Source organism: Dendrobates tinctorius, unplaced genomic scaffold (genome assembly GCF_039654945.1).
Source record: "Dendrobates tinctorius isolate UK_male_01 unplaced genomic scaffold, ASM3965494v1 ptg000016l, whole genome shotgun sequence".
Lineage (NCBI taxonomy): Eukaryota > Metazoa > Chordata > Amphibia > Anura > Dendrobatidae > Dendrobates > Dendrobates tinctorius.
Genome location: NW_027361684.1, coordinates 87,989,536 through 88,006,313, shown reverse-complemented (window position 1 = coordinate 88,006,313; position 16,778 = coordinate 87,989,536). Strand labels below are relative to the sequence as shown.

At 41.8% G+C, this 16,778-nt stretch overlaps 1 protein-coding gene across 4 annotated transcripts in view; it reads left to right on the top strand.

Annotated features, from left to right (window-relative positions):
* The first annotated feature begins 2,082 nt into the window (after positions 1–2,082).
* The window catches only part of SYTL5 (synaptotagmin like 5), a 378,504-nt gene continuing 363,808 nt past the window's right edge, over positions 2,083–16,778 (top strand). For all 4 annotated transcript variants that reach the window (XR_012228981.1, XM_073566026.1, XM_073566027.1 and 1 more), the window contains exon 1: positions 2,083–2,201. The gene's annotated coding sequence lies outside the window, so the exon portion shown is untranslated. The remainder of the gene's footprint in view (positions 2,202–16,778) is intronic.

Sequence of the window (16,778 nt, the reverse complement as noted above, 5' to 3'; positions counted from 1 at the left end):
TGGCTTGCCCGTGAGTTGTGACTCAGCGTCACAGGTGTACTATCAGGTATGAGATGCTGTGTATCACAGACATGCATCTAAAATGTAAATGACATTGCATTACCTGTAAGAGAGAAATTTCAGCGGGCACAGCATAAATATGTATGGAGTGTTAGTTAAGCATATAGAAGTAACCAATGGAAAGCAGAAAATATATGCAAAAGGAGGACTGCACTTCCCAAAACATGAAACTTTATTATGTAAAAAATATGATACTGTGATTAAAAACAATTAAGAACACAAAGGTGCATATGATAGCATATCTGAGCTCAAGATATTGAGACAGAATAAACCACTTCCTCAAACCAAAATACTGGGTACAAATACAGTATGTAGTTGGAACACAAATTTTAAAAAACAATACCTCCAATAGTGATAATGGACTACAATTCAAAAAATATTTGAAGCGTGAATGTGCAATAAATCTGATGTCTCAAAGCATACAAGGGTTGAAGAGAGAAAATGCTCATAAACACAACCAGTATTAGAGGCCATATACAATGTGTAAACTCTATGGCTGTGATATCAATCTCTGTTGACCACCACTGTGTTGGTGAGGTCTAAGACAATTATCAATGTCACGTGAGCAGATGCTAATATATATCCCACCACAATGGGTAAACTCCACAGCTGTCAGGTGAAACTCATACCCTAGTCTGCTAACCACTAGCCTTGATCAGATAAATGGTCACTAAGGCTAAATCCTGTCCCACCTCACATCTGAAAATCATGTAGCTGACGAAGGACGAGCATCCGAAACGCGCGTCGGGGTAGACACGCGGACCCCCGTGACTTGCTATCGTGCTGCCCACTGTTGGTAAGATGTATAATATGTTTAGCTACATGATTTTCAGATGTGATGAGGGACAGGATTTAGCCTCAGTGACCATTTATCTGATCGAGGCAAGTGGTTAGCAGACTACGGTATGAGTTTCACCTGACAGCTGTGGAGTTTACCCATTGTGGTGGGATATATATTAGCGTCTGCTCACGTGACATTGATAATTGTCTTAGACCTGACCAACACAGTGGTGGTCAACAGAGATTGATATCACAGCCATAGAGTTTACACATTGTGGTTTGGAAATTATAAAAATCGGTCTATGTGTTATGTAATATCCTGTCATATATTATATTATCACAGCTATATATTTGATTCAGTTATGGAGTTCTGACTATGGAAATGCTGTCTGTATGATATGTAATATCCTGTATTTCATTTCATCATCTGATATGTGATAATTTCTGGGAGTCCCGGTGGGTTACGCAGCGCCTTTTCCACTATTGGCGCAGGATTGTTCGGTTGCACATTGCTGAGCACTTTTTGTTGTTGATTCCTGTCTTTACTGCCTAATAAAGATTTATATATTATTATATTGGATCTGTGGTCGCATTTTGTGGTTTTTCCACCACCCTTGGGTTTAAGGGATGAAGAGAGAATAAGAAAAAACATGCATGGTGGAAAAGTAAAGTAATGAAACACTGTAAATAATAGTGACATATACCCATAATAGGTAGGCACAGAAATGCTGCAGAAAATCTGCAACATCAAATACTCATTGGGGGGACGAAACCTTAAGATACGTTTGCACATTGAGCTTCAGGTGAGTCTCAGATGTTGCAGATTTTCTGCACCATTTCTGAATCTGCACACATTAAGTAAAATAGGTTACTTGCATTTATTTGAAAATATGCGGCATAAAAAACTCACCAAAAAAAACCTCATTGTGGTAACAAAGCCACTGTCTCACATTGTAGCTCATTGGGCTAGACCAGTGGACTACAAACTGCGATTCTTCAGCTTTAGTGAAACTACAACACCCATCATTGTAGCTTTGAGATGAAGCAGCATAAAAGTTGAAAGGAATGAAGGCTCCAAGAAACAGATTTTACGGTGAGCACCCAAAATCTTGTTTTTAGCTGTATGGACAAGCCCTGCAACCTAAAGTGCTCCACTAGATGGCGGTAATGCACAGCGGAGTGCTCTAGTGCTGAGGATGCTAATCACCATGACGTCTTCGCTCTGGTACATCACGTGGGCTAGTTCCCCTCAGCTGCCTGCAGCAGCAGCAGAATCAGCTGGAGGATGAGGGATGAGGGATGCGCATGGAGACAAAGTAACAAGGACCTATCTTCTGCCTGAGTAACCTGCTCTCTCCACAGTGAGTATGATATACTGTAGTTTATACCCTCGGACATGTTTTTGGCTGTGTGCTCATCTAATAACGCGATACTGTTAATTTACAGACTTCTTATCTTAAGGATTCAGCCTAGGATAAGTGATAAAAATGCAAGGAAAAAGCAACAGCAATGACACCAACGAATACGTGTATATGTCGCGTATGGAGGCAAACTGACTCTGACCGTCAGGCAACGTAATCTCTCTGTAATGTCATCTGCTGACCGGTCATTACCATGTCTCCTGTGTGTTTGCCTTTGTTGTCTCACAAGATGATGCTGTCAGTTCTCCCGTCTTAAAGTTTTGTTTCTGCCCCCCGCGATATTCTCAGTGTTCTCTAAGTCTTATCTGTCAGCAAATGGACCCCCTGGTCAGCTACAAATGTATACATGTTAGACATTTACTGTACTCACTGCTGGCTAGTGTACACTATGGAGCATGGCAGGCATCACTTCACATTTATCTGAAAGTGTAGATTTAGCTCTACAGGGATTTGCCACATGAAATGTTAGGCCACGTCCACACATTCAGTGTTTGGTCAGTATTTTACCTCAGTATTTAAGCCGAAACCAGGAGTGGAACAATCAGAGGAAAAGTATAATAGAAACTTGTCACTACTTCTGTATTTATCACCCACTCCTGGTTCTGACTTCCACATACTGAGGTAAAATACTGACCAAATACTGAACGTGGCCTAAAAGTTACTATTGCTTCCACCTTAGCATCAGTTTAAAAGTAAAGCTAAACAAACTTTTGAAATCATGCTTTCTAATTGTTACTCTCTACCTGCACTTCATGTGTAGTGTGAGGTCTGTCACCCTCTACCTACACTTCATGTGTAGTGTGAGGTCTGTCACTCTCTACCTGCACTTCATGTGTAATGTGAGGTCTGTCACTCTCTACCTGCACTTCATGTGTAGTGTGAGGTCTGTCACTCTCTACCTGCACTTCATGTGTAGTGTGAGGTCTGTCACTTTCTACCTGCACTTCATGTGTAGTGTGAGGTCTGTCACCCTCTACCTACTGTGAGGTAGCGCTGTCATTCAAGGTTGGGGGACACTCGCTTGGCAGCCACACAATCAGATCCAGCACGGGTTTTCATAAGCCATAACATAGTCCATGAGGTTTATTCGTCATCATAAACCACAGAAGCAACAAAACAGCATTACAGCATAGCGTCCATTATAGCTTCACTCTGGTTAAGCCTGTGGTCACACACAGGTTACTCAATGTCCATACTCAGGCTCTTCAGCCTCATCATTATCTCACCCACGTCATGGCTGTTGCTCCACGCTGCAGACATCCACTCTCTCCTCTGGGACTCTCAGACGCTGGCAGCCATTACACCCAGCCACACACAGGCTGTTAGTGAGGAGATCCTTCTCCTCACGGGACCTTCCAAACTGGACCAATCAGGTCCCAGCATTCACCACCTGTGACCTATTCTGGCCACATTATATGGTCTATAGCCATGCCCACCGGGTCACGTGACTATGACCTCATCACAGGTCCTTCACATACTCACATAGCCTTTTACAATAGCTGTTATCAGACACACCTCTGGGTGGATTTGTAGGCAGCTAGAACCCGCCCATCTCTCCAGCTGCCTGAAGGCTTCTCCCTAACACATAGGCACGAAAGATCAGCTCTGTAGATCAGCACATAACCAAGCCTTCATCTCAAAGCCACCCACTTTGAGATACACAACGGCCACTCAGTATTCTGCCACTCATCCTCTCTCTTGGGACATCCACACAGCGCCCCCTAGTGGACACAGTAGTCATTACACCACAATACACTGCATGTGTAGTGTGAGGTCTGTCACTCTCTACCTGCACTTCATGTGTAGTGTGAGGTCTGTCACTTTCTACCTGAACTTCATGTGTACTGTAGTGTGAGGTCTGTCATTCTTTACCTGTCTTCAATGTGTAGGGCCAAGTTTATCACTCTCTACTTGCCTTCCATTTTCAGTGTGAGGTTTGTCACTCTATACCTCCATTTTGTGCCGTGCGGAGTCTACCACTATCTATCAGCCATCCATGTGTAACGTGGGGTCCAGCACTCTCTACCTGTCCTCCATGTGTAATGTGGGGTCCGACACTCTCTACCTGTCCTCCATGTTTAGTGTGGGGTCTGTCATTTTCTACCAGCCCTCCATGTTTAGTGTGGGGTCTTTCATTTTCTAGCTGCCCTCCATGTGTATTGCGAGGTCTGTCACCTTCTATGTGCACTTCATGTGTAATGTGAGGTCTATCACTGTCTTCCTGCCATCCAGTTTAGTATGGGGTCTGTCACGCTCTACCTGCACCCCATGTGTAGCGCAGAGTCCATCACTCTGCCTATTTTTCATGTTTTGTGCAGGGTATATCGCTCTCTTTACTGAATTTTCACTAAAAATGTGATTTGTGGTGAATGAATTTGTAATACTAAAAAGCCTCTAATTCACCAGAAAATATGTGTATAACATTCTGAGTTCTCCTAGGAGTGTATTGAAGCTGTTTTGAGCACTTTAATGCAAACACAACTTTATTAAGGTCTAACTGACCTTAACTTTTCTAGCTGGTAGAAACCGGATGGTTACCAGTGGTAACCAAGGAAGTGTGCAGGAAAATATATTTTACAACATGCACACTTTGTGAGATAGACATTTGTGTTTGCATTTCTAGTGTATGAAGATTTTTCTTTATAAAAATGTCTTACCTATCTCACAAAGCAAGAAGAACACTTTTTTGAGACTCATAAGCTTTGGTTTCAGGATTTTTGTTTAGTATCAAAATTAGCACTAAGGGGTTTAATACTGCCCTCCTTGTTTGCAGTTAATGAAAAGACTAGTATTAAGAAAAAGAATAAACGAATGCAGAAGAATAGAAAATGCAGAAGAATAAAAAAGGCTCGTATTAAGGTGCTATTGCTGCAGATTCAGCGTCGGACTGGAGCACCTTGGGCCCACCAGAGAAAATCATTCTTGGGGCCCACTATGTAGCTACATAGAAATAAATACAAGACCACCAATTGTGTGGTAAAACACACTAATATCAGGGTATAATATAAAGTAGTACAAATCTTAATTATGTAGCAGGAGTTGGGGTAGCCTCCCTCATAGAATATAAAGCAGCCCCCTCATATAGTATAATGCAGCCCCCTCATAGAATATAATGCAGCCCCCTCATAGAATATAAAGCAGCCCCCTCATATAGTATAATGCAGCCCCCTCATAGAATATAATGCAGCACCCTCATAGAATATAATGCAGCCATCTCATAGAATATAGCCCTCTCATAGGGTATAATGCTATATAGATATAGAGTTAGATAGATATAGATAGAAAGATAGATGTAGAAATAGATAGATATAGAGATAGATAGTAGATAATGGATAGATAGAGATCGATAGAGATAGATATAAAGATAGATATAGATGGAAATATAGATATAGAGATAGATTGATAGAGATAGATAGAAAATAGATAATGGATAGATAGATAAACGATAGATAGATAGAGAGATAGAGAGATAGAAAGATAGATATAGAGATAGATAGATAATGGATAGAGATAGATAATAGATAGAAATATAGAGATATAGTAATAATAATAATAATAATAATAATATAGAGATATATAGATAGATATAGAGATAGATAGCTACAGATATATATAGATAGATATATAGAGATGATAGATATAGAGATAGAAATAGAGTTAGATAGATATAGAGTTAGATAGATATAGAGTTAGATAGATATAGAGTTAGATAGATATAGATAGAGCGATAGATAGAGATAGAGATATAGAGATAATAGATAGATATAAAGATAGATATAGAGATAGATATAGAGATAGATAGATATAGTGATAATAGATAGCTATAGAGATAGAGCGATAGATACATAGCATTAGATATAGAGATAGATAGATATAGAGAGAGATAGATATAGAGATAGATAGATAGATATAGCGATAGATAGAGATAGATATAGATAGATAGAGAGATAAATATAGAGATAAATAATGGATAGATAGATAGAGATAGATATAGAGACAGATATATAGTTAGATAGATAAAGATAGATAGATATAGATAATAGAGAAAGAGATATATAGAGAGAGATATATAGAGATAGATAGATATCTAGATAGATAGAGAGAGAGAGACAGAGAGAGAGATAGAGATATAAAAAAACAAACCACGATACTCACCTCTCCTCCTCGCTCCCACGCTAATCCCGGCTCCAGTGTCAGGAGCTGCCCCCTCTGCCAGACACACAGCGGGTGCGCGATGTAGTGACGTCATCGTGCACTGGCTGTGAGTCAGGAGCAGAGGGGACTGAGGGCGGCACCGGCCCTGATTTACAGATGCAGAGCGGCTTACTGGGCTGGGGGCGGGGCCTCTGGGGGTGGAGACTGTGAAATGATATTCACTGCTTTGCAGTGAATATTCATTTCTCTTTAGCAGCGGGGACAGGGACTTCTGCCTCCTGTCACCCGCTGCTGCTCCACTGGCAGGGGCCCCCATAGCCGCTGCATGGTGTGCGACACACCACTGGCTGGGGGCCCCTGGAGCAGCAGGGGCCCTAGGCAACTGCTGGCCCTGTATGCCAGCAGGTGCCAGAGCCCACCAGATGCCAGGGCCCACCGGAGAATCCACCGGTTCTCCGGTGGGCCAGTCCGACGCTGTGCAGATTGATCAATTCAGTAACACTGACTGACTACACAGGTTCACCTCTATCCTATATACATATATATCTCTTGAATATTTGGATTATTAAGGGCCTGTCACACTAAGCGATATCGCTAGCAATATCGCTATAACTTGTGACGTTATAGCGATATTGCTAGCGATATCGCTGTGTCTGATACTTACCTCCGACCCGCTCCCCCCGCTGGTTATCGCTGATCGCGCGAGAACGTCCTGGACTGTTTCTCATCGTCAGCTTCCTGCGGCGCTTCCTGTGGAGAGACGAGCGACGAGCGTGAAGCCGGGCGGGAGGACGTCAGGATCGCCTAGTGTGACAGGTAAGTAGCGACCCCCGTCCCCAGCGATGTCGCTGGTGAGATCTGCCTGTGTGGCAGCTCACTAGCGACCACTTAGCGATGCACCATCGATCCTGACCGTGTCATATCGCTAGTCGGGATCGCTGGTGCATCGCTAAGTGTGACAGTACCTTAATTCACAAAATGAGGCTATCACTTACATGAACAATGTGATTTAGCACTAGAGTAGCACACCAGATCAGATTAGGCCTTTTATTTTATCATTAAATCGAATGAGCTGTGCCTGCTGTTCTCCTATCAATGCGCTGGAGAAGCCTAAAATGGGTCTGCTCAGCCTACCACAATTTTTATATTAGCTGTAATAGTCCACCCTGATTGGCTGGACTAGACCATGTGATATGATAACTGCAGGGTACTATAGGCAAGCCAGCACAGTCATGCATGATGTCATTAGCCCTCTCTCTGAGTTTTCAGCAGTGTGTGAAATGGTGCTGGGTATTTTTTTGAGGATCCTTCAAATTTGAGTGTTCAAATTTCAGGAAATTTGACTCAAAGTGGATCCTCTGCAGATCAATCAAATAATCTCTAAGCACATGTTTGCATGGACAGGATCACTTGACATAACATAATAACCAAAGATATTGTTATATAGAAGTGGGGACCAGTTACTCCAACCATGAAATCCAATATAAGAATACATCTTTCTGGGAAGGGTCAGTTTATGGCTCAGAAAGTTTTTGTGTGTATCTTCTTGCAAATGTTCATTACTGAGCAAAAGTTTTAGGCAGGTGTAAAAAAAATTCTGTAAAGTAAGAATGTTTCAAAAAAACAGATCTGATAACAGTTTATTTTTAACAATTATGAAAATACACAGTGAATGAGCAATTAAGAATACTAAATTAAATTAACGCTTGGTGAAACCATCATTTGCCTTCAAAACAGCATCAATTCTATTAGATACTTGCAGACAGTTTGAAGGAACCCGGCAGGGAGTTTGTTCCAAATATCTTGGAGAACTAGCTACATATCTTGTGTGTATGTTGGCTTGCTTGCACAAATCCATCAGTCTCTTCTTGTAATCCCAGACACGATGATGTTGAGATCAGGGCGCTCTGGGGGCTATATAATCACTTCGAGGACTCATTGTTCTTTTTTATGCTTTGGATAGTTCTTAATTACATTGATTTTATGTTTGGAATCATTGTCCTGCAAGAGAATAAATTTGGAGCCAATCAGAAACCTCCCTGTTGGCATTAGATAGAATCGTAGAGTTGGAAGGGACCTCCTGGGCCATCTGGTCCAAACCCCCTGCTCAAAGCAGGATTCGCTATATCATCCCATTAGATGATGGATAAGTATATGTATTTATCAGCATTGAGGACACCAGTCATCCTGACCAAATCCCAAATTTGTTGATATTCAGCCCCAAATGAGCAAGTAACCTGCACCATACTTCTGTCACGGTCACGTGTGTCTGGACGCAGCGGCTACCGCAGGACGAACCCATGACACGCGTGACCCTGGATACATCACCTCCAGTTGGGCAAATTTAAATAATAAGACGTGCAGCTGGATACCCCGCCTCCAACTGGCGAATTTAGGTAATACACGTTATATATACAATAGTCTGGAAACCCCGCCTCCAGTAAGCTTGAGTCCAACTTTTCTGCCAATAAGTCCAGCATGCTTGAGTCCAGATTTCAGCAACCAAGTCCAGCATGCTGAGTGCAACTCTCACCATAGTCGCCACTCCACCAAGCCATGCAAGCACTTCCAGCTGACACCATAAACTGCGACTCCACCACGCCATGCCAGCACTCCATACAGACTCCATAGCTGCCACTCTTCCCCTCTGGCTGGGCTGCCCAGGACTCACGTTCAGCTCCATCTTTCACCCAGGCTTACTTGTCAAAGACTAAGTATCAATATCACCAACAACCATGAAACACACCTGAAACTCTTTTATAGAGCCTCACACCTGATTTGTAATATGTGCACATTAAAATTAAAGTGCAATACGACTCACCACCACTGGGGCAACTTAGAACAAACGACACCACGTGTAATAATTCTGATCGCCACCAGGGGCAATCAACCCACTTTGGCACCAAGCCAAAGGAAAAAAGTTCACTTTATCCATTTACTTGTCAGATCCACCTTGGATCATGACAACTTCACTGTTGTCTGTAGACATTCATTATTGTTCCGCTCTCCTGCCCTTTGGTGAACAAACTGTCTTCTGTTACAGCCAAATAGTTCAGATTTTGACACATCAGTCCAGAGCACCTGCTGCTGTTTTTCTGAATTGAATTTCCTATATTTTCATCAAAATCAAGTCACTTAACCTAGTTTCCATGTAGAAGGTATGGTTTCATGAAGACCACTTCTGGACAAACTTTTCTGAACAATAGATGAGTTTAGCTGGATCCCACTAAGTGCAGCCAGTTCTGAGCTGATGGCACTGCTGGACATCTTCTGATTTTGAAGGGGGATAACATGATGTCTTGTTTATCTGCTGTACTAAGTTAATCACTACATCTGACATTCTCAACGTTACCAAGTTTTTGGTTCTTCTTCTTCTGAGCTTGAACAGCACATCTTGACACCCAAGTCTGCTTTGAATTCCTTGCCTGTGAAAGACCCTGCTGATGCAGTATAACTTCCTAGTATCTTGTTTCTGTGCTTAGTCTTGCCATGGTGTATGGCCTGTGATATGAAGTGATTTTTCACAACCACTAGTGTATCTAAATAATGCTATTCCTCATCCAGTTTTAAGCCTCCTACACAGTGGTTTCAGTTAATGTCTGCCTTTCAACTTTTATATCAAATGATGATCACTATCACCTGTTTGGTATAACTGGTTACTCATACACTTGATTATAATCCTAAAAAATCCCAGACTTTGTGCAAGTGTACCTAGAAGAATTGATACTGTTTTGAAGACAAAACGGGGTCACACCAAATACTGATTTGAGTTATATCTGTGATCCCTCGCGAGCAGGGTCCTCTCTCCTTTTGTACTTGTGTGTGACTTGTATTGCTCATGTTTATTGTACTTGTCTTTGTATGACCCCTTTTCACATGTAAAGCGCCATGGATTAAATGGCACAATAAAATGAATAATAATAATAATAATGTTGACAAAAATAAACAATTAAAATGTACATTTTTTTTAAAGTATTCTTACTTTGCAGCAATTTTTTTACACCTGCCTAAAACTTCTGCACATTACTTTAAGTTTGCAGATCATGGGCGATTAAGTAAAGCAATAGGCAAAGCAATGTATTAAAAAAATGATACATGTTAGAAACCAGCATCCTTACTCACGAAGGGACCTGTGCAGCCATAAAGGGGGCCAAGGGGGCCCATATCAACCTCCAAAGCAGGTGTAAATGTGCATTATGATGAGCTATAGGACTGCAAATGGACAATATACTGTTCTTGCACAGGGGTCCTCTTCTGTCTGTTTTCACTGACCCAGATTATCCTTTACATTACTCAGTTAACTGGTAAACATCTACTGAAAAATATTTTGCTGCCTTTATATTCCTCTCTGTACACAAAGTGTAAATTTTGTTACCATAGAAAGACACACTGTCTCTTAGAATGGAAGCTTGGTGTTATAAGTAGAGTTGAGCGATACCGTCCGATACTTCAAAGTATCGTATCGGATGGTATCGGCCGATCTTTAAAAAAAGTATCGGTATCGCCGATTCCGATACCGGAAGTCCCATTCAAGTCTATGGGACTTCCGGTATCGGAATAAGAAAAACCCTTTCCTGCCCTTGTACAGCCTCTCTGGGGTCTGTACGGGCCTTTCGGGGGGCTGTGCCGGCCTGCCAGGGGGTCTGTGCAGGCTCCGGTGGTCTGTGCCGGCCTGCCGGTGGTCTGTGCAGGCTCCGGGGGGCTGTGCCGGCCTGCCGGGGGGCTGTGCCGGCCTGCCGGGGGGCTGTGCCGGCCTGCCGGGGGGCTGTGCAGGCTCCGGGGGGCTGTGCAGGCATCGTCCGATGGGACTACAAGTCCCATCGGGCGATGCCTGCTACCATGACAGTGATTGACACATTAGCCAATGATGGGACAGTAGTAGTCCCATCATCCGGCTAATGTGTTAAATGTAAAAAAAAAAATAAAAAAAAAATAAAAAAATTACATGCTACATACATACAACATGCATACTACATACATGCTACATTCATACTACATACTACATACATGCTACATTCATACTACATAAATACTACATGCAACATACATACTACATATATACTACATGCATGCTACATACATACTGCATGCTACATACATACCACATATATACTACATACATACTACATGCATGCTACATGCATGCTACATGCTACATACATAACACATATATACTACATGCATGCTACATACATACTACATGCTACATACTACATATATACTACATGCATGCTACATACTACATGCTACATACATACTACATATATACTACATGCATGCTACATACATACTGCATGCTACATGCATGCTACATACATACTACATACATACTACATGCTACATACATACTACATATATACTACATACATACTACATACATACTACATGCATGCTACATGCATGCTACATACATACCACATACATAACACATATATACTACATGCATGCTACATACATACTACATGCTACATACATACCATATACATACTACATGCATGCTACATACATACTACATGCATGCTACATACATACTACATGCTACATACATACTACATATATACTACATGCATGCTACATACATACTACATGCTACATACATACTACATATATACTACATGCATGCTACATACTACATGCTACATACATACTACATATATACTACATGCATGCTACATACATACTACATGCATGCTACATACATACTACATGCTACATACATACCACATACATACTACATATATACTACATGTATGCTACATACATACTGCATGCTACATGCATGCTACATACATACTACATATATACTACATGCATGCTACATACATACTACATGCTACATGCATGCTACATACATACTACATACATACTACATGCTACATACATACCACATATATACTACATACATACAATACATTCATACAATACATACATAGACATACAGTACATATAACATAGAGTAACATACTTACCAATACTTGTCACATTGTTCCCCGAAGCCATTGTCTTTTCCGGAATAAATATTAACATAACAAACCACAAAAATACTCACCCACGATCCGAAGCAGTCCACGAGTGTGTCCCACGACGATCTTGGGTAGAGAACTGCAGCATCAGCTGTTGCTGCCGTTCTCTACGGGCTGCAGGAATCCAATGACGGAAGGTAGGTATCCTTCCGCACTGTATTCCTCCGCCACTTAAAAAAAAAAAAAGTCCCTAGTCTCACTTTATGCCATTGCTGTGTGGGAAATTCCCACGCAGCAATGGCATAAAGTGAGACTAGGGACTTTTTTTTTTTTAAGTGGCGGAGGAATACAGTGCGGAAGGATACCTACCTTCCGTCATTGGATTCCTGCAGCCCGTAGAGAACGGCAGCATCATCTGATGCTGCAGTTCTCTACCCAAGATCGTCGTGGGACACACTCGTGGACTGCTTCGGATCGTGGGTGAGTATTTTTGTGGTTTGTTATGTTAATATTTATTCCGGAAAAGACAATGGCTTCGGGGAACAATGTGACAAGTATTGGTAAGTATGTTACTCTATGTTATATGTACTGTATGTCTATGTATGTATTGTATGAATGTATTGTATGTATGTAGTATATATGTGGTATGTATGTAGCATGTAGTATGTATGTAGTATGTATGTAGCATGCATGTAGCATGTAGTATGTATGTAGCATGCATGTAGTATATATGTAGTATGTATGTAGCATGCATGTAGTATATATGTAGCATGTATGTAGTATGTATGTGGTATGTATGTAGCATGTAGTATGTATGTAGCATGCATGTAGTATATATGTAGCATGTATGTAGTATGTATGTGGTATGTATGTAGCATGTAGTATGTATGTAGCATGCATGTAGTATATATGTAGTATGTATGTAGCATGTAGTATGTATGTAGTATGTATGTAGTATGTATGTGGTATGTATGTAGCATGTAGTATGTATGTAGCATGCATGTAGTATATATGTAGTATGTATGTAGCATGTAGTATGTATGTAGTATGTATGTAGTATGTATGTGGTATGTATGTAGCATGTAGTATGTATGTAGCATGCATGTAGTATATATGTAGTATGTAGTATGTATGTAGTATGTATGTGGTATGTATGTAGCATGTAGTATGTATGTAGCATGCATGTAGCATGCATGTAGTATGTATGTAGCATGCATGTAGTATGTATGTAGCATGCATGTAGTATGTATGTAGTATGTATGTAGTATGTATGTAGCATGCAGTATGTATGTAGCATGTATGTAGTATATATGTAGTATGTATGTAGCATGTAGTATGTATGTAGCATGCATGTAGTATATATGTAGTATGTATGTAGCATGCATGTAGTATGTATGTAGTATGTATGTAGTATGTATGTAGCATGCAGTATGTATGTAGCATGTATGTAGTATATATGTAGTATGTATGTAGCATGCATGTAGTATGTATGTAGCATGTAGTATGTATGTAGCATGTATGTAGTATGTATGTAGTATATATATAGTATGTATGTAGCATGTAGTATGTATGTAGCATGCATGTAGTATGTATGTAGTATTTTTTTTTTTTTTTTTAACATTTAACACATTAGCCGGATGATGGGACTACTACTGTCCCATCATTGGCTAATGTGTCAATCACTGTCATGGTAGCAGGCATCGCCCGATGGGACTTGTAGTCCCATCAGACGATGCTTGCACAGACCCCCGGACATCAGCACAGCCCCCCGGCAGGCCGGCACAGCCCCCCGGCAGGCCGGTACAGACCCCCACAGGGTGCACAGACCACCGGCAGGCCGGCACAGCCCCCCGGCAGGCCGGTACAGACCCCGGGCAGTCCACACAGCCCCCCGGCAGGCCGGCACAGCCCCCCGGCAGGCCGGCAGAGACCCCCGGAAGGCCCGAAATGACGGCGCATCATGATGCGCACACACCGCGCATCATGATGACGTCAGGCCGTCAATCAACTGAACTTCCGATTCCGATGCCGAATTCCGATATTGAAAAAATATCGGAAGTCGGTATCGGAATTCCGATACAGCAAGTATCGGCCGATACCCGATACTTGCGGTATCGGAATGCTCAACACTAGTTATAAGGGTATATGAACATGATCAGTAATTGCTGCAGGTTGGACGCTGCGTACTTGTGTAGCATCCAACCTGCTGCGGCCAGATGTTACAGCATAGTGGTTGGGATGCCCGCTATGAGTCCACAGACGCCTTCGGATGACCGCGGAGATGGACATGTGATGCGTCTCTCCAATTTCACCAATAGAATGTATTGAACGCGGTTCAGGGAACACATGCAGATTCATCTGCATTTAATAGACGGCAGTGGACATGTGCTGCTTCCAAAGCGCTGCCACTTCCGGATCATGTGCACCTGAACTAACAGGTGAATTATTGTATTTCTCCATCTATTTAAATCATACAAATAGAGATAGATGGCAGGAGTTACGAGTTAGTTAATATGAAATGTGTAACCAGGTGTTTTGTGAAACTAGACAAAAGAATAAAAGTACATCACTTGAATCAGGATGTCTGTCACTACATTATGCTTTATTTCTTCAAGCCCAGCTTTTTAGGAATTGTTTATCCAGTAGTCTTTTATACCCACTGTGCAAAATAACATGTCACTTATGCTTTATGGTAACCTGTATTCTGCCTAGTAACAGTCTTCAATAAAGAATACCTGTCGATAGGTTAAAAGTGGTTTTGTTTGTACTTGTCATGGTATAGGACATAGTTAATGTCCTGTCCTCTCAGGGTTAACTTTTGCTGGCCTCCCTTTGGATCTGGGAGGGGTATTTAAACTCACTCCAGACTAGGATTCCCTGTCAGCTATACTGTTGTTCTGGCTGTGTGTCTGACCCCCTGGTGTGCGTGTATACTGCATTGCTTGTTTGCTTCCCGTGTATGACCCGGTCAGTCCCCTCACTCTGTTCTTTGTCTCACGTTTTGGTACTATTGTCATCTCTGGTTCTGACCTCCTGGCTTGGCTATTGTTACTCCGTTACAGTTTGTCCCTATTGTACTGTCTATTGCCTGTTCTGGTTTTCTGATCTATTGCTACGTCCTGACTATCCATTCTGTCTAACCCTTTGGTACCATCGTGCTATCTCGTGCTTTGACCCCGGCTTGATATGGTTTACGACTCTGTCTATGCCGCTTGGTAACTTGTCCTGTAGTTACCTTTCTAGGAGTTTTCCTTCAGCTCCTAGCTCTGTGGAGCTTAGGCCACGCCCCCAGCAGTCACGTGCTTCAGGTCCTGTTAGTCTGAAGCACGCATCTTCGCCGCTGCTGCCCTGCTCTATAGGTATCTTTGAGCACAGTTTTTGTACTTAGGACACGCACATTAGCTCAGTGAGCAAGTGCAGTGTGGTGTTCCTGACAGTACTGTTCACCTGAATTTTCTGTGTCCCTTTTGTTTTTTTAAAACCACCATATAGTTCCAGAGATATGGGCCTTTTCATTTAGAGCTAATTTTTGTGGTCTTTACCAAGTGGATGTTGCTTATTAGACGGTTTTTACACACAAGTTAAAGGGAATCTGTCAGGAAGATTTCACATTCCAAACTATTTAAATTTCCAAAAAAAAGAAAGAAGCCAGCGCTGCTTGTGGTTAGAACACATAACATGAGGTGCATATGCACATATTAACATCTAACTGTATTCAAAATGAGACATTTGGCAAAATATTGATCAATAAATTGAGCCACCCCGCCGCGCCAAGGCAATCTCATGTGGGGTGTCCTACTCTACATTATTATTATTCACCGTGCCATTACGGCCTCCTAAATATTTTAAAAGCAAGACCACATCAAATGCAATCCGTACCTGAAGCATATCTGCATCACTCCCGTTCAGCCAGATGAAGCAAGTGCAGATAAAGGCCAACCAGGTTTGAACATAGACATCTCACGTTTTACCTCCACACATTACCTGACCAGCAAACACAGATGAAGGGTGATGTCAACGTGGACACACAGCCTTACAAGGCCAGTCCATTCCCCCCCCCCTGAGAAATCAGCATCTGAATTGAAATGCAGATGAGGCTGAAGAGCTATGTAGTCTCTGCTATTCCAGCTCAACTCTCCATCTCTTCCTGCTTGACTGATGACACTATTGCCTGAAGTCACACAGCATATAGTCACTCAAGCAAGAGGATACTGCTCTAGGTCGAGGAATAGAGGTGGAGTGACAGAGGCTACAGATCTACTGATATTTCTTCAGCCATACTTGCATATCAATTCAAATGTCGATTTCTTTTTAATAGAGGAATGGACTGGTCATGTAAAGGTATTGTTGGACTTGTTTTTATAAAAGAGCTACATGTTCCTATAAATGGTTTGAAGCG